The following is a 19,206-nucleotide window of genomic DNA, read 5'->3' as shown; positions in this document are numbered from 1 at the left end:
ATGTACAAATCAGATACAAACATGATGGCCAGGGCCAGGGCTCTGTAAATAGTGATATCACTGAGGAACATCTCCAGGAGAATTTGGTTCCCTCCCGGGAACAGAGGAGGGTCCTGCAGACCGCGTGTGAAGACTAAGGAAGGCCGCTTTGAAGTGCAGCTCGCTCAGGGCCTGTGTTCTTTTCAGCTGCCTTTCCCCCTGCAGCTCTTGGAATTCTGGATGCAATAAAAAGAAAGCAGCTGGTCAGGTTTGTGAAAGCCGAAGCAACAGTGTGGCCTTCACGGTGGAAAGCAGGCTGACCACAGACAGTCAGAGAGGCAGCCTTCAGAATCCACCATGCTTCCTGCCCTGCCTGTGCACATGGTGCGCAGGTTCTGAGGTTCCATTCTCCTTGTTGGATGACTTAGGAAGTCAGGATGTAACATTTTATGGGTGAGAAAACTGGAGTAGTGACGTTGGTGAATGAAAAACAGCCACAGAGGCGCTGTGTTGCTCGGGCAGTGGTATGTGGTAACAACCATGGGACTTAAAAGCTATGTGGGACCCAGTTCTGGTGATACCCACATGTTTCCTTGTCTGTGTTCACACTCAAGGAGGTACTGGAATAGAACTAGTCACTACCTAGAGATACACTGGAGACATTACGACCTATAGATTCTGACCCTGTTACTAGGGCCCCCAGACACAGCCATGCTATAAAGTGATATCAGGACTCCCCAGCCTCCACTTTCTGGCATTCCCACCCTGTGCAGCTCCTTCCACAGGACACCAGGGTGATCTGTGTGAAAGAATGTGACCAAAAGTCTACCACGTCTGAAATAGGAAGCCCCGGCCTCTACCTTGGGTTCTTTCTTTCCTGAATTACTGTACTAAGCAAATGCAGCCTGCATGTTGTGAGATCAGTTGGGCAGGCTCTCTGAAAGCCATCAGAGTGGAGGAATGAATTTCTAGTCGGCAGCTAGGAACAAGCAATTGCTTTCCCGCAACCATGTGACCGGATGTGAAGGAAGATCCCTCCCTAGGCAAGCCTTCAGATGACTGCAGCACTCCTCCGTCAGATGACCACAGTTTCAAGGAAGGCTGTGAGCCAGAACTAACAGCTTAGCTGCTTCAAGCATTTCTGAGCAATGATGAGATTATAGAAGCTTAGTGTTATCACCTGCCAACTTTGGGAGTATTTGTTACACACCAAATGATAACTGATACATGTTACATGCCACTGATGATCTGCTTGAAGGTATAAATGAGAACTGTCAGAGGGCATGGACTGCCATGTCACGACTATATTCGTTCATTGCTTTCCTGCTGAGAAAGATGCTTGTCACACAAGAAGTGCATCTCATATACAGACAGTTATATTATTAATGCCACTCAAAAACTATTTTGCTCAGAAGGAAAAAGAGCCTGTGACAATTTCAAATCTCAAAGTTGAAACTGGATCCGGCGACGTGATCTTGCCATCACCAACTGTCAGTTGTGTTACCTGTGACTTAGCTGCTCCTTACCTTTCCCATCTGTAAAACTGGGCTATTAGCAGATCTACTCACTGGGCTGCTGTGAGGTTAGGTGAGTTTTGATATCAAGTACTTCAGCTTTTGGTACAGGATGCATGCTATAGAAATACTCACTGATATTAGCAGGTTTTCAATGACCACCAAGTAAACTAAAAACAATCGTTTGTGGCAGCTCCCCTGATTCTAGTGCCTGAGCCTTCTTTCTGTGGGAGGTGGGGTGGAGCAGCAGTCCAAGACGGTGTAGACAGGAAGTGGAGAGTTGGTGCTGGCTGCATGATCCGACTGTCGGAAACATAGGAGGAGACGAGCGAGCGCTCAGGCTTGGCAGAGACAAATCCTTCCTACTGATGATTTAGGTAATGCTGACATGGGTGTTTGGAAGATGAGTTCATTGGCTTTTAACAAACGCATTTTAAATTTTTATTTATTTATTTTACAGGCCTGGGTGGTGAGCCTAGTTCATGCTAAGTATGTGCTTGCCCAGTGAGACATGGGTCCAGCCTCTGTTTGTGTTATTCACTTAGATCTCTAAGAATATCACAAAGCCTGTGTGTGAGACCACTGTACTTGCCCTGTAGGCTTGAACTTGAAACTCACAGGACTGAAAGAGTCTGCTGGGGGCCATGTACTCCATAAGTCCTGGGACCTCATCTAAAACTCCATTTAAGTCTTCAGTTTGGCCTGTTGTTTAAGATAGTGTGTACCTGGTGACGGAGACATCTGCAGGTAGTCAGCAAGTGTCCCTGACAGGAAGTCTGCTCCGAGGATGTTTCTCCAGCCAGCTTCTCCCTGAGATAGACTACAGCAGATCAGAGTCAAGGACCTTTGCGGAGGCCTGGTGCCCTGACCAAGAGGAGAGGACCAGGTAGTGGTAAGTTTTTCCTGACATGGGGTTCCCCTGACATGCTTTAACTGATGCTGATGGTCTCAAGCAGTTACAGGCCTGGCTGGTCCTTAAAGGGATTTGTATTTGCCATGGGCGTAGTGAAGTGGGAGACTCTGGCTGTAGAGTCGGGGAAGTTAATGACCTTGCTGTAGCCCAATACTCACTCTCTCTGACAAAGGGAGACAACCAGAAAGCAATGCCAGAGAGGAGTAGGCATGGCTGGTAGGACTTAGGAAACGATAAAGAGAAGGCACGGCCTTTCCTGATGCCATCCATGCCAAGGGCTGTAGAGACTTCTAACAGCCAAACTGTTCAGATGACAGAAGATGCTAATTGACCACTCTCAAGGGACATACTAGTCGCTGAATGAATAAAAAAGGCCAGGCATGGTGGCACATACCTCTAATCCCAGAGTTCATGAAGCTGAGATGGAAAGACAGTAACTTCACCGCCAACCTGTGCTACATATAGAGTTCTAGGCCAGTCTGTGCGACACACAGTTTTAGGCCAGCCTATGCTAGAAAGTTCTAGGCCATCTTGTGCTACATAGACAGTTTAAGACCAGCCTGTGCTACATCGAGAGTTCTAGGCCAGCTGGAGCTACATAGGGAGAGCCTATCTTAAAATACAGAGAAAGAAAGAAAGAAAGAGAAAGAGATAGGGAGGGAATGAAATCGCATACTATTGTAACGTGCGCTACACACTGAGCAATTCTCACACATTCCCTCACTCTTGGAACAACCCTGAATGGTACCTTCCACCGTTCTTTCTATTCTTCACAAGGGAAAAACCTCAAGCATAAAAGAGTATAAGAAAATTTCCTAAAGTCACACTGACAGAAAAAGACAAAGCAATGTCCAAACTCCAGGTTTGGCTGAGTGTAGACTTTGTGCTTTTAACAGAGTGGCTCTCAGGCCTTTGCCACAGTTTATTAGAACATCTTGAGGGCTAGCAGACAGAGTTGATTTTTCTTTTCTATCTAATGTAGATAGGGTTCAGGCATGTCAAGAAGATGCTCTGAAATCTGTGTCCCACCTGCCTCTAGATGCAAAAATAAAATAACTCGAACCAGTTAGTGAGAGGTATCTGGAACCCATGCTATGTGCAGTCATATATGCCGCTATAATCTGATAATAGAAATAACAGCTCTGATGGTCAGACTTGGGTTCCTACCTCAGAGGGTCTCATTTCACTGAGCACCCTCCTCTCAGCTCACACATCCTCTGGCTTTGATCTGTTAGATGAAATGGCTGCCTACTGTTAGAATGGAGAAAAAAAGGGACAGACAGTCTCCGCCATTTTTGATGCTGTTGTTCTGTGGTTTTCATGCATGAACTTACTGTTTATCTAAAAATAGTTTCCTCTCAGCTTACTGGCTTTGGCTTTGTCCCCGCACTGACTCCTTACCCTGGGGATCCTCAGCCACAGCTTACTAACCACACAGTATCCAATTAGACTTCACAATTTCTATCCAAATAATTTCCCTGAGTGGGCAAGGCCAAGCCAAGTTCTTGCAGATAATTTGGGGATAGCCGGTCCCTACCTAAGAAAGGGAGCCAACGCCATCTCCACCTGGGTTGTCACAGCAGAGCACAGACCCAGAAAGCATCCCTCTCCCATCCCCTCATAACAGGGATCTGCTCGGCTCCATCCAGCTGCCGGCTGCTTACAGTTCGCCTTAGGCAATCTGCTGCAATTTTCCACGTCCCGATCTTATCCTCTATTAAAAAAAAAAAAAAAAGATGGGAAATATAATGAGCTGAAAGAATTCTGATAGCAGATGCAGACATCAAATTACACAGGTAGTAATCACACAGATTAGAAAACGTAATGAATACAGTATTCAAGCTGAATGCAGACAATAAATGTCTCAGTCTGATACAAGCTACTTGTTAATAAAGTGAGAGAACAATTTCTGCCTTATTAAAGCTAGAGTCGCCACTGTTTTCTGAGAGGACACATGTCACCCAGACCTCTGGACTGAAATGAACTGAAACTCAGTACACACAGGACCGAATGGGCTCCCGCCTGGCCTGAGACCTCTGTTTCTGACTGCACTGCACAGCTCTGCAATTACTCATTACAGGCTGGTTTAGAAGTTTGTCCTCATGTCTCTGGGCCCTTTTGTGAAAAATGCATTATTCATGGTATGTTATACACAGAATGGTACTGATTTGGGAGTCAGGAAACCTGGGTGTTAGTTCCAACTTCCGTTGTTAGATGTTGGGGCCTTGACTATAGAAGACCGTTGTGGGAAGATTAAGTGGCCTGCTCCAGGGGTAAGGAGTGAGGGGGCATGTTGTCTACAGAGAATGTCAAACAACAATAAAATTGACTGAAGTCAGTCTGCTTTTTATTATCACCACGCGCCATCCATACCACGAAAAGATGTTCCTACCCCTCAAATCACTTGGTCTGTGTTTGAAGGAATGCATCTTAACAAATAAATAAATTAGTAAGTACATTTGTTTCAAATTAGCACATTTATATTATGTAAAACAAACGTATTTCATGTGGAGATAAATTCCCAAAGGCAAAAGCAGCCTATCTATGCACATTTGTTTCTAGAATGCTTATGATGGTTTGGAGCCATGGAAGGTCCTTGGAGCTCTGTCTTTGGCCTCATGTCCTGACACACTCTTAAATAATAAATGTGAGATAAACAATTGATCGCCAGGATTACAAAGACAAGACACAGAACTTGAGTTAATTCAAATCTGTTATTCTCTTCAACAACCTGGAAGGTTTAACCTACAGCTTCCCAAGCACAAACGGTGTGAATTGTGAGGTAGAAAGCTTTTGTTTGGTGAGTTGTACATTTCAGTTCCTTCAGGAAATACTTAATGAAGGTTGAGTGGTAGTTTTAGATTGAGATCCACCCTTTTGCTTTCAAACTAAAGAAGAAAAAAATCAATAAAGAATGACAATATGTTAGGACCCATTCCATCACTGACAACTTGGGGTGCTCTATAGAGGAGGGTGGCACTAAATTGTTCTTCCAGGACTGTCACGGAGACTAGGTGACAGTGGGCATGTGCTCCTGCCCGTGTACAGTTTGCCTCAGAGCAGAATAGCACTTTTCAGGGAGGATCCTTTGTAGCACTGGTTCTGCCGAGCTTCTCCACCAACAGTTCTCGTTTTAAGTAGGAAGCACTGAACTTCCTGGGTCCTCCTGGGCATTGTGTGCTTGGATTCATGGCTTTGAGGCGTCTCCCCTTAGATTTTAGGGGAAAAAAATACACATTAAATTCGATTATTCCCAAGAACCACCAGATCCCTACTTTCTATTCTTAAAGAAAAAGGAGAATTTTAATTTTGGAGTTGGGAGAGGAGAGCTGGTATTTAAAATGGAAGCATCTCTTGCCATCCCAGAGCCTTTAGGATGATGGACTTTGGGTTGAGTCTGTGGATCTCAAACCCACTGCATGTTGAATCCTCTGGGAAGTTTGTTGAAAACCCCACATCCATTTAGCTGCAGTCTAAAGTGATGACATCCATGTCCCTGGGTGTGACCCCTGCATCCTTGAGTCTGACATGCTGCGGAGTTTGAGCAGGCAAGAGTTTTCTGTATCTTTGGGTCCTTTACATATATCAGTACAGATCTCCAGAACTCTTCATCTCCACTGTAGCTCGTTCCTATGCACAACTGGAGGTAGGAAGACAAAACGTTCCATGACCTTCCAGCCCAGCCACACCGCAGTGTCAGGCAAGGGGCCTGCTGAAGATCCCTACTTCCCAGTCTACCTTGGTGACCTGAACCGGCAAGGCTGTCTGGAGCCTGTCAGAAAAGAGGATGCCATTAATAATAATAAAAAACAAATGGTCCCGTCAGCCAAAACCCCAGAGAAGTTGAGAAACAGGCTATTTGTGCATGAAGATGGTGCCCAGATGCCTTGGATGTGAGAAAAGCCAGAGGAGAGCCGACATGCAGCTGGTTCCCCTATTTCCAGGCTGATTTGTCGATTAACCTCCTGGAATTTTGAGCAGCGGCTCGTTGAGCCTGCTTCTCTCAATAGCCCACATAGGCCTTGCCTCTGGGACACAGGGCGCATTAAAAAGTTAGCATTTATCACAGAGTTCAGCGCTCCATCAATATCTCATTGAACAGAGCAAAACAGCTCAGCTTCAGTGAGGCAAACCTTTCGGGAAGATAAATGCTAACATTTTCCTGAAAGCCTCGCCAATTATTCAAAGGCCCATCCCCTACCCCTGCTTCCCACCCTTCACCCCAGGTCTCTTCTCTCTCCTTTTGCCAGGATCTGTACCTACAATCCTTATTCGGCAAAAATTCCCAGAGCCATTTTCCGTTTCTCAACCTCGTGGGCAGCGCCGCCGACATCAAGTGGATGATCTGTGAGTTTTATCAGCAGCAGAATCGAGTTCTTGAGAACATAGTCTGGCTAGTACTGATTTCACAAACTGTTCCCAAACGGAGCGGCTGCTCCCTGACAACCCCACTTGGAATGAGAGAGCGAATCCTGAGGCCACATAGCTGCCCCAAAAGGCTCTGGCAACTTTGTATCACTCTTGTTCATAGCAAAGGCTGTGTTTCCTGTAATGACTATAGAAATAAGTAGCATGGAGTCAGACGAAGTTTGGCTGCACCCTGAGCAGGGTTGTAGCGCTCATGCCGACTGCTTGTTGGACCCAGCTCTTGTCCTCCAGCAGGTAATTCTGTATCTAGCATCAGTGCTAGGCCTCCAGCTGCATTCGATGTCAAATATCTCTTTAGAAAGGCTGTTAACTCCTGTAACATCTTCTGCAGGTCCTATCATTTAACCGGTTAGAGCTGGTCACTAACATCCCACCCTCCAAATCCCATCTGGGGTTCTTTGCATTCATCTGCCATCTTGAAATAATCTAGCATTTGACTATTTCCAGTGTGTTTGCTGCAGAATATTAAGATCAGTTACACACAGAAACATTTTGTGGGGCCAGTAAGATGGTTCAGTGGGTAAAGCCCTTCCCATATAAAGCCTGGCTGAGTTCAAGGAGTTGCTGCCGCTAGGGAGACGGGAGATCAATGTGCCTCAATCACTTGGGACGTTTGACTCTAGTAGCCTGAGCTCTGAGTCTCACCCAACAGCTATGTAACACTCAATATGTTTCCAGGGGACACAGAACCCCATTATCAGAAGCCTCCTTATCAGACATGGCTACTGCTAGAGACTAGCCCAAAGGCTTGAAGGATTTCATGACACATAGTGTGTAAATTGCTCAGTAAACTTGGCATAACCAAAAGCCCCCAAACTTCTGGTCAGAAGCCAGCTGCTTGCTGAGGAGCCCATGCCTCATGGTTTGGGTGAATCTGAGACTTCATAGCTGGAAACTCATTGACTGAGAAAAAAGAATAACTTCCCCTTTAAACCCGACAGTGCCCAGACATCAGCTCCATCTACTCACTCTGAAATTATAGTATTGTGATCCCACACAAAGGCTTGGGAATATGATCAAGTTAAATAATTCCACCAGACAGTCTTAAGAGTGGAGGCCTCCTTACTTTCAAAGTACAGAAAGATGAATTTAAAGAGATCAAAGCTGACCTAATCCATATTCAAATCACAAAGGATCTTGCTGCTTTGCAGGCTGACCTTCCTTCCTCCCTCCCTTCTTCCCTTCCTTCCTTCTTCCCTTCCTTCCTTCCTTCCTTCCTTCCTTCCTATCTTCTTTCCTTCCTCTCTTCCTTTCTTCCTTCCTTCCTCCCTTCCTTCCTTCCTTCCTTCCTTCCTTCCTCCCTTCCTATCTTCCTTCCTTCTTTCCTTCCTCCCTTCCTCCTTTCCTTCCTTCTTCCTCCTTTCCTTCCTTCTTCCTCCCTTCTTCCCTTCCTTCCTTCCTTCCTCCCTTCCTCCCTCCCTTCCTTCCTTCCTTTCTTTTTGTCTTTCCTTCTTTCTTCCTTTGTTTCTTTCTTTCTTTCCCTCTCTCTTTCTTTCTTTCTTCTTTAAGATCTAAGCTTTTTGACACTGACAGGAAGGGAAGAGATTTCTGAAAGCTACAACCGACTTTGGTGGGAAAAGCACCCACGTGTATGGATTTAATTCCCAGCATTGTCTTCTCAACCAGCAACGAAGAAAGAAGCATGGAAACCCTTAATGAGTGAAACAAGTCAAGGGGCCTGTGCTACTGTCCCCACCAGGCTGTGTTTGGACATTAGTCCTTCTACTAAATAACCTAAGCCTCACTGGGAGACAGGTTGGGGAAGGTTGATGAGAGGTTCTGGTATCTCAAAGTTAGCATTCAGCCCCATATTTTCCACAAAATCAAGCAACAATTTCACATTTTTTTCTACCCTCTTCCAAACTCCTTTACAGAATCAAGAGAAAGGAAACCTATGCCCCTGTAGAAGCAGGCAGCGTTGAGCAGTGTTCAGAAAGAGCCCGAGTCCTGTTTCTTATTTATTCTGAACAACTTGCCGTCTGGTAATATTTTTCTGTTCTATTTTTAATGGCTATAAAGTTTCTATCACATTCAGTAATTATCTTCAATCTCAAAAGGAGAGAGGAAATTCCACAATAAGAACAACATGAGACATCCAGTGCGCAGGTGCCAGATAATGTTGTTTTGTTTAGTGGAGATGAGATTGTAAAAATATGGTTCTTTATAAATGATGTTCTGAAGCTTATTTATAGACACTATGACACTCCCTCTTAAACTCCTTATTTAATTGCTAACAGAAACGTTATTTCAAGGGGGAATTAGGGCGGTGAAAATATATTTTAAAGTGGTAGAGTCTCCAGAGCGATCCAATTGTTTCTCTCTATTATCAGCTACAGCTACTTAGAAAAAAAAAAGAAGTTGGGAGGTAATTTAAGCCACAGCACACAACAAACAAAAGCGGTTTAAATTTCTCAGGAGCAAGCTGTGCTGTGCTACATCTTGAAGGAGATGGGAAGGGATATCAAAGAGAATTTATTGTCTGGTGACCACCTCTAGTTATTTAGTGAAAGCTGAGAGCAAAAAATACAGTGGTGGCTAAGTAAACTCAGCTTTAAGGATGTGTGTGTGTGGGGGGGGTGCTTTGCTCAGAGTTGCATTTTTTAGATAGATATAGCTAATGATTATACTAGGGTATTATGATTACTATTGAAAGACTAAGACATGAATCACAATGCTACAATTCATTAATTATGAATACCTGGATCATGATACAGTCAAGTTAAATGTATCTATCACACTTACCATTCACCATGGAACCCGTAAAAGCTAATTCTTTCCACTTACTGATAATGCCCATCAGATGGACATAAGAAAAGTAAATAAAGTATTTTCCCCAAAAGGAGAAAAAATCTAAAATCCAAAAGACTCCACATCTGTCAAAGCATGTGCATACAGGTCAGAGCCTCCTTCACTCTATAGCTCTCAGGGGGCGAGTAGAGTTAAGCCATCTCTACTTCTTGTTCGTAATTCAGTATTATTCTTGTTCATAATTCAGTTCATACTTTATCTTATAATCAGGCTGATGAGAGTTTATTCCAGAAGTATAGTATTTCCTAGAAATACTATCCCATTCACTTGATAAACAAAAGACACTCTGAGGAATCTTGGCTGTCAGCAAAGGAGTCTGATAGAGAAGGTGACAGAGGGGAACATGAGATACATCCTCACAGAGTGACCTCAGATTCTCAGTGCATCGGCAAGGGACCTGAGCTAGCCTTTTCTTTGTTCCTGACACAGGCTGTGACTGTAAGAGGCTTTCAGGTCACCCACTTTTGACTTCCTGGCAGCTGCTAAGCTAGGATTGCTCTAGGAGAGGTGGAAGGTGGGAGTAGCGGGTGGGGCAGATGGGATCCAGAACAGAAATCCAGGCTGGCAAAGCAGAGGGTATGATGGCCCTGTGACATTTTAATGCAGTGTGTTTTCTTCTGCTGACCTGAACAGGGGTAAGCAAAGATAACCCTGGTCGTGAAACATAACCCATTTCCCTTCCAGAGGAACCCTGGGGAATTCTGGCCAACCGTGTCCTGCCCACATGAGCTGCCATCCAGCTGAACATTAAGGGTGTCAGTATGTCCGAGTTAACCACAGCCTGGATGAGCAACTCCGGGAGAGATATGCCCCACTGCCCCAGAGTCCACTAGGAGAGCCTCCACAGACTCTGTCATCAAAGTATATGAATGGCTATATACCTCAGCTCTGTTTCTCATTAAATATTTACAGAGGGATTATCCCAAGTTTTGCCCATTTCTTTGATGGCTTTTATTTGGTTTTTTGTTTGTTTGTTTGTTTGTTTTTGTTTTCTGGCTTTAACATACAAAACCTCACCTAATAAAAACTGCACCACATTCAAGGCAACGTGTGGAGGGCACTGCGGTTAGTGTAGCTTTACTGGCGTTATTTTAAGTGTCAGTGCTCCAAATTCCCTTGGAATCCATGCTGTTAACTCCCACAAATATGAACGGACCTCCCACGCCTGTAGGATCCCACTGTGTATTTATTAGGAGGCGGCTCTGCTCCTAGATGCTGCACACCAGGCTGTATCCCCCCCAGCCCCCTGGGTGCTTGAGTTCTTGAACACGCTTGTTTGAAAATGTCCCTTAAAAAAATATGGTTTAGCTGGACAGGCAAAACATTCTGTGTAATCGGAGAGCATGTTTAGGAAACATTGTGGAGACAAACCGTGTTTTAATGAAACGTCCGAGGGGATAAATAACTCAGTCCCCTTCTCCGGGGTCATGTGTGCCGGCTTCAGCGCTGGTCATAAAACAAAGAGGAGTCGTGGTCCCCGGAAGGGAGCGATGCAGAAAACATCAAATGTTTGGCCTGGAAATGCAATGCGAACAGGAACTAAAACCAGGCCCTTTCACTAGCACAACAAATATTAAAATAACCACTTCAAAGGCTTGGGGGGGGGACATATAAAGTTAAAGCCAGAAAGAAAAACCTCTTGGGGAAGTTCGGATAGATATCAGAAGGGAGAGTTTTCACTCTGTCTTGAGAAGTTTTCATTTAATTGTAAAAGATGATCAGGACTTAATTTATATTTAAACCAAGGTTAGCATCCCTCTCCTTATAGGACGTTCTTTCCTAAGGCCCCACACTGAGGGTTCTTTCTAGGTGGTATTCCCATCAGCTTTAAGGTAAAGCTCACCCTGAAGGCAGATAGATAGCTATTGCGTCTCTAACTTTGAACAACGAACTAAATACTGTTGAAAACAGGAATTAAATTTTTTGTAGGCTATTCTTTTTTTTTTTATCTCTCTTGTTTAATGAAATCTAGCAGTGAAAATTCTGTGTCCACATAAAAACCTATTCGGCATTCCGTTTTCTCAAACTTTCTTTAGCCAGCAAAAATGTATGGCATCACTGATGGTGTAGCGCCACCGCCTGGTAATTTTGAGAACTGCAGGTAGGTTCCCTTTTCTTCGAAAACGGAGCTATTTTCACTAACACATGTATCTTTGGGGGGAGAGAGGACTTGTTAGACCTACCTAAGTGTCCTAAGAACACTCAAAGGAATTCTGAAGGCTCCTCCTGTTGCCTCACAGTAGGAAAAAATAGATCCGTTTCACACGGGGATGTTCTCTGAAGACGGCCATTTACAACAGGGTATGGGATGAAGGGAAACAAAATTCTTCGTTTACACTTAAAATTTAGACTCAAAACTAGCTAGTGCATGTGGGTGTCACCATACATTAGAATCTCCCTGCCATAGGTGAGGGTAATAATCATGCCTGACCTGGAGGTACTGGAGGGTAAAGGAGAGAATGCCCATGAGGAGCACAGCACAGTGGTCAGCGATGAGAGAGATTATTAAAACTTGTATTTATTTAACTTCCTTTCAAACATACAGATGAGAAATCACAGTGTTGGCAAGGACTTCGAGTGCCTGGATCTTGTCCCAGACAGAAAGTTTCCACGCTTTTCTTTACGTCATGGGAACAAGAGGATCTGCCAACCTTCAGAGAAGTAGCCTTCCCTCCAGCTCCCACACGCTAAGCTCACAACCGCTCGCCCCCAGAACTACTGCTGAGCAGAGCTGTCCTGCCCTGGCCCCCACTCCCCTCCTCTGCTCTGTTCTGCACACTGGCCCTTGACATCTGTATTTGCACTGCTCTCTCAGGGCCCCATTCCCCTGGGTTCCGTCTTGCTTTGTTTATTTAAATCTCACCTCTCACCAGGAGACAGTCCTTTCTTAAGAGTTTGCCTCCCATTATCTTCGTTACTGACCACTGCAAGCGTTACTTTTGCCAGTGATTCCCTGACTATACACTCATGTACAGTGGATATAAAATGTGACCTATCCCTGTGCCCTGTGTAGCCATGAAATACTTGCATCTCTGGTCCTCCTCTCTGCAATAAAAATATATATCAGTACCCATTTCACTGTCAAGGTGGTCTGTCAAGACACAAATTGACTGTGGAAACAAAACCCTCACTCTCCATCTAAACTAGCAGAGCCCTTCATAGATTAGAAAGAGAGGACCTGTCACGTCTAGGTGGCACTAAAAGACTACTGTAGCTATAAGATGGAAGCTGGACCTCAATCTCCTGTGGTTCCCACATAGCCCCATGTTTAAAGGATCTGTGCATTCTTGCTTACCACTTCCTCTTTGTCTGGGTGGTAAAGTGGTACCTGGGCACGGACAGGAAAAGTTCAGCACCAGATGGCGCCTGGGCTGCGGATCAAACTGAACCAGTTGCAACACTGCTTCTAGTTCAGACACCGTGGCTTTAAGGTTTCTGATCATCACTTTGTTCCTCCATAAAATGTAAACTTTTGTCCCATCTCCCCACCCATCCCTTACCAAGTCCCTGCAGATTTCACAGGGCTTGTCCACTGCATAGTTCTCAATTCAGCTCTTTGATTTTTTTAAATCCCCATGTCAACCAGCAGAGGGCAGTGAAGGACAAACTGAGTTCTGAGTTTCTCTCTCTCTCTCTCTCTCTCTCTCTCTCTCTCTCTCTCTCTCTCTCTCTAGCGCTCTCTCTCTCTCAAGCACACACACACACACACACACACACACACACCACCCCTCCAAGCTTGTGGCCTAAGCTGAGGACTGTTGTCCCAGTTAAAGCTGCATGGTATTTGATGGTAATGTCACTCTTGCTACCACTCTGAATGGCCCATGAAGAGTTCATCTGAAGTAATCTGGTCCGTGTTTGGCTTATGCAGTACTTTTCCTCACGTAACTTCTTATTGGAGAGAGGCACAGCCAAACACCCTGAACTGGAGAAGGGAGGTAGTTCAGTACAAAAGATAGCACTGCAGCTACTTGACAGTGAGGTTCAGAGCAAGACAGGAGAGACCTAGGCCTGCACCCCACAGAACTGGGAAAGGTGGCTCACAAAGAGAAGTCTGGAGAAAATAAAGGATGTGTAGAAAGTTCTGGGTGCAGCTTCCTCGGCGTGCTGGTGGAGTGGTTGCAGTATATAAAGCTTAGAGCATGTGATTCAGATTTATACCTAACCAATAAGAGTCAGGGCTGGAAGCACCCTTCTAACCCAAGGGCAGTCTGTATAGGGCTGAGAGTAGTTGGGAGATGGGAGATGGACTGTCTGTGGCAGAGCTCAACAGAATAAACAGAACCATCAGAAAAACCTACAGTGTGGCCACTAGGGTCACATAGTTCTAGGAAGCCTGAACAAGCAAAAGTCAAGGGGGACAGCCATGGTTTTTAAAGCATGATCTAAATACTACATGCAAAGGGGCTGGCAGCGTTGCGGGTAAGGTGTACGGGCAGAAGTGAGACAGCGATGGGATCGTCACCATTGTGCCCCAGCAAAGCTGCGTCAGGAGGGATGCTCTTACCTAGCTTAGCAGTTAGACCGGTGTCGGTTTAAACTTGGTTGTTGGAAGGTTTAGATTTGAGCTTGAGAAAAAAAACATACAGTTACGGATTACAGATGAGTATTTGACTCATCTTTACATGGTTGCTGTTAACTCGTTAAAATTGAATCAGAGACTTGAACAACTCTGATGTTTACTTAGAAAGATCTTCCTTTAACCTTTTTTTTCCTTCTCTCCCAACTTTCTCTCCCTCTTTGCATTCACCTGGCGAGGATCACCCAGAAGAACCTGGACCTTCTATTAAAGAGCAGCTCTTCAAATGTTTGAATCCTTGTGCTCACAAACAGCCTCCAGTCCATCAGAGCTTCTACCCACTACACTGCAAGCCCTTCACCCTAGGGCTGGCGTCAGTTTGCCAAAGGCAAATATCAGAGAGATATTCCTAAAGAGGATCATCTCCAATCACACAGCTTTAAGGAAGGCTCTTGTCAAGTGGCTTCTTGTCTCTAAGAACTGAGTCAGTGGAGATACCTGGCCTCTCTATGGCCACCCTCTGCACTCCTGGGATGATATCAGAGCACAGGCTCATTTTCTCTAGGACACCCCTGTGGGTGGGGTCCATTTTCACAGGATTCTCCTAAGGACTGGACAACTGGGACAACTGTTATCATTTTGGAAGGGCTAGTGCGACAGGATGGAGTAAAACTTGGAGAAAAAAAAATGAAATGTCAATGTGGAGATAATCTGCCTGCTTGACATTCCTACCATCCCCCGAAGGAGCTGATAACAGGTAGTCCTCTGGACTCAAGTTCAACCAGACTTGTTCTCCTCTGGAGGTGGGCCATGTTTTTGTTTTTCCTTACAGGAGACCACACAAACTGTCAAGATAACCTGGAGATTAGCAGTATAGACCCTTCATGTTTCCTAAACCCTGAGTGAGGACTTAGCCTCCTCACATAAAAGGCCAGTGGTCCAGAGCCACCTCCCTACAGGGGCAGAGACAGAACACCCAGCTAGTAAGATCTGGCCACCAGGCCTTTAGACTCAGTGACAAACATGGTCCATGTTATTATTTATTGGGAAAGGAGGCAATGTGTGTGCTCTGGCAAGCACCCGGCTCTGCCAGTGGAGAGGGACAGAAGGAAGGCATGGAGCTGAGGCTCAAGCCGGGAAGGCCCAGCACCTGCCAGGGTTGGCCCACTGCCTGTAATTGCACCCAGTCCTTTGGTCTAGTTTGGTCTGTATTTTATATATCTTTTTACTATGCTCATTAAAGCACTGCTCCACTCTAGGCTTATACCAGGGGGCAAAGCAGAAATAAAGACATACAAACAGTGCTCTAGAAACTGGCATGCCTCCATTCTCATCTTTCCTCTGCCTCTGTCTCTTTCCCTCCATCTCCCAGATTTCAATAGCCGCTGTGGAACCTGGTGCTTATACCCTATACCCTACCAGGCACCCTACACCAAGTGACTGGCCTGGGCTCTGGACCTGTGACTCCTTTCCTGAGCCATGATATAAAACTGTGGATGGTGAGCACATGAGGGGAGCTGAGGCAGTAGAGCTGGGCTCTTGGTTGAGGCATCCCATGACACTTTACCCTACCCCTGCCTCCTCCCCCAGCCCCATCACTCCCTTAGGACACCCTGAATTCAGTTGAATGTAATGAAAGAAAGTTGGCCCCAGAGGTGTCTCTAAGTGTCTCTGCCTAGAACCAGAGAGAATTTTTTGGCAGAACTTCCAAGGTAGAAGTAGCAAGTTCCTAACAGCCTTTTGGCATGTCAGGGACAATTAGACATCTGCACTCCGTAATCATCCCTTGGGGAGTGGGAGGCCATGTGCCTGCCAGACTTCTTGGGTTGGATTTGGGGGTCTCTCCTTCTTTCTCTGTCCTTGGGGGGCCAAGCAAGGTGGAGAGATACAAGATACCTCTTACTTGGGGCATATCTGACAAAGCAATGTATTTACAGAAGCACTTGGGGCTGGTGGCCATGGAGATAGCAGAAACTCCTGAACCCACAAGGACTGCCTGACGGGGCAGGGATGATTGTGCCCGGGACAAAAAGACATCCTTTTGTTCCAAGAAAGTTGTGAGAGCCTGTGTTTAATCGGTCCTTCACCGTGAGAAATGAGCTGGAGGTTCCAAGTCAGAGAATCAAGTCACAAACTGAATGTCCTGTCCTTGCTGGAAGTGACAACTCCCATAGCTGGAAGTAACAGCCCCGGAAAAGGGCTTCTTCCTGGCAGAGGGGAGTAGCCACCATCGGTACAGCACTGGGCGAGCCCCAACAGGGCCAACCTTGAAAAAGACCTCAGAGGGGAGAACCCTGAGGCCCACCTGGGTGTCTTGGCCTACGGCCTGCCACAATGGTCCCTGTCACATGTGTGGCTCAGATCTTGCTGCTCATAAACAGCGGAAACTGGGTTTGGAGGAGCAGACTTCCCCCCACTAACTAGAGGCAGCCCCTCCCTATACTGCCCAGACTGTGGGAAAGTGGGGGGTGTCGCCATCTCTGCACAGGTAGATAGCATGAGAGCTGCCCAACCTCCCCCCAGCGGATCTCACTGACAAAAATGATAGCTTTGGTTCGGCTAAGGGGCAAACGATTCCAAAATGAGCTACAAGTCAGTTTACACAAAGGAGAAGGGGAAACTCTATTAGGTTGCAATCTCTAGTTGGGAAATGTGTTTCTAAAGGGAGTGTGCGTGCCATGGAAACAAAGCCCCAAAGCCCAGTTTCAGCTTATTAGCGCTAAATTGGCCACAGCAAATGAGCACTGCAATTGTCAGTGACCTGAGGTTTTATAAGCACACTGGGACTGTTTGCAGAGATTTTACACGCGCCCTGCAGAGCAGCTGAAGGGAGGCAACTCAGCCTAGGACTCCCATTTCCAAAGCTCAGAGCAGTCATGAATCCGTCCGATCAGGCACCCTCTGCGCGGGATCTCCCTGGGGCGGAAACCTTCCTGAGATCTGAGCCATGCCCTTGGCTTTCTTTAGAGGGGATGAACAGCAAGTAAAAGGCACAGACAGCAAGATCTGTGGGCAGGAACCTCCGTCTCAAACCACCAAGAGTAAATCTGGACCGACCCTGTTCTGACTGAGAAGTGCAGGTGGTACTGAAGTCACTGACAGAGAGTTAGGAAGGTTCCACACTACTGGGAAGCAGGGGAGTGTAGCCTCTTGCTCAGATTCCATCTCCCTTCTATTGTTTTCTCTTGGTAGGTCTCACCCTTTGAGGAGTTCACTTACAAAGGGCAGAGATGGGAGCATAAGCGGTATGCAACATGAACAGAATTACAACCTGATCAGCTCCGACAAGGCCCTAAGTGAGAGGCTAAAGGGAGAATAAGGTGGGAGCCTGCACCGTGAAGAATGGTAAACAACAACAACAACAAAAAAAACAAACTAGTTTTCAGGGGAGAACTCAGAAGGTGTAGGCTCTAAGGAGCAGAGACGCGTCTGAGGTGGAGAGATGATGAGTACCTGGTACAGGGGCAGGATTGGTAAGGATGCTTGCGGAGGCAGAGGAAATCCAAGGAACAGAGGGAAGAAGAGGGGGCAGGGTGAGTTGTGTCGAGGGACTCATGTGTGCAGAGCCTGGATCTGGATTATAGGTTATGCTGATTAGTTTTCCATTCTTAAAACTCCTCTGCCCAATTCTAAAACATTGCTCTCCAAGTTCTTCTAGCACTCTAACCTGTCATGGCATCCATGCTAGCCCAACAGCCCACCTGCACACAAGTGCACAAACACATGCACACACAATGTACACACACATATACATATGCACACACATGTGGACACGGACACACACACAAATACACACACACACAGAGGCTCGTCGGGGTTTGCTGTGACTCAATTCTTGATTAATTGCTCCTTCTTTTAAAAATCTCCTCATTCCCTTCCCCTTTGAAGCATCAGGCACTCTTGGGGACTCCTATTAGTGACCCAGCAGTCTATTTTTATTTCCAAATTCAATTAACTCAACACACATTCCCAGAATATCTACAATGAACCAAGAACCCTGTTAGATGGTGGTAAAATTGCATATAGCACTGCTTTGCTTCCTGACACTGCACTTGAAGACGATATAATAAAGGCCCCTGGAGAAAGAAGAATGGGAAGAAAGGGGTCTAATGATAAGACAACTGAGCATGGTCCCAAGGGTAAAACAGATTTAAGGAGAACGGGCTGCTGGGTAAAGCAGCAGGCACTAGACACATGGAAGAGGCAAACTCTAAGGGGTGAGGGGTAGCTCTTTACATCCTCCTTGCTGGCTCCCCATGCCTGCTAGTTTTGCATGTCAAGGTTTTGGAATGCATGAGATGGCATCTCTGGTCTTCAGTGCTCCTTTGGCATGGTAAGAGACAGAGAGCAGCCACTGATGAGAAGTGAATGGGTTTGTACTAGGAAACCATCTTTAACTTTGTGGCAGTAGACTGATGACCATTCATCAGGACAGCTAAGGCATGAATGAGAAAGTTAGAAAGTGGAGCTTTTCTTGGGTGGACATACTGCTCTTGGAAGTTACTAGCATTTTCTAGAATATTCTGGTACAAAGGTCAGACCCTCATTGTGAAGGGTTGGAAAATATGGAGAGAGTCCATATGGGGGAGTGCCCCGACACATGCTTTCATACTTGAAAAACAGCACCTGAGGGAAAATAGCAACAAAACTGGAACTGTAGTGTTTAGGAAAGGTAGGGTGATTTCGATGGTCACAGGGCTGATACACCATTCCTAGAAGAAAAGTCGTTTGATCTTATTTGTGTTCTACTCTTCCTGAGGACAGAATGGTTTACTTGTAACCAACACGATTTTGATCAGAGAGAAGTATTTTAAACAAGGAGGTCTCTTAAAATATGACCAATGCTTCTTTGGCTGGTATACATTTATGGATGGGTTTCTCCAGCAGTATGTTGAAACCACTTAGGGAACATCTCAAAGAAGAGTTTGAATTCCTAGGTAGAAGAGGTCTAGAGGCTTAGAAAATTCTGGAACTGGCCGTCTCATCTCAGAGTGAACCCTTTGGAAATACTTATCTAAACTTTTTGTTCCACACTTATGTACACT

The 19,206-nt window shown here is 45.7% G+C and overlaps 1 pseudogene; it reads left to right on the top strand.

Annotated features, from left to right (window-relative positions):
* Positions 1-6,072: 6,072 nt before the first annotated feature.
* LOC116099852 overlaps positions 6,073-19,206 on the top strand; it is a 70,292-nt pseudogene continuing 57,158 nt past the window's right edge.

This window comes from Mastomys coucha, unplaced genomic scaffold, assembly GCF_008632895.1.
Source record: "Mastomys coucha isolate ucsf_1 unplaced genomic scaffold, UCSF_Mcou_1 pScaffold20, whole genome shotgun sequence".
Taxonomy (NCBI): Eukaryota; Metazoa; Chordata; class Mammalia; order Rodentia; family Muridae; genus Mastomys; species Mastomys coucha.
The sequence above is the reverse complement of the archived record's forward strand: the minus strand, read 5'-3'. Positions and strand labels throughout refer to the sequence as shown.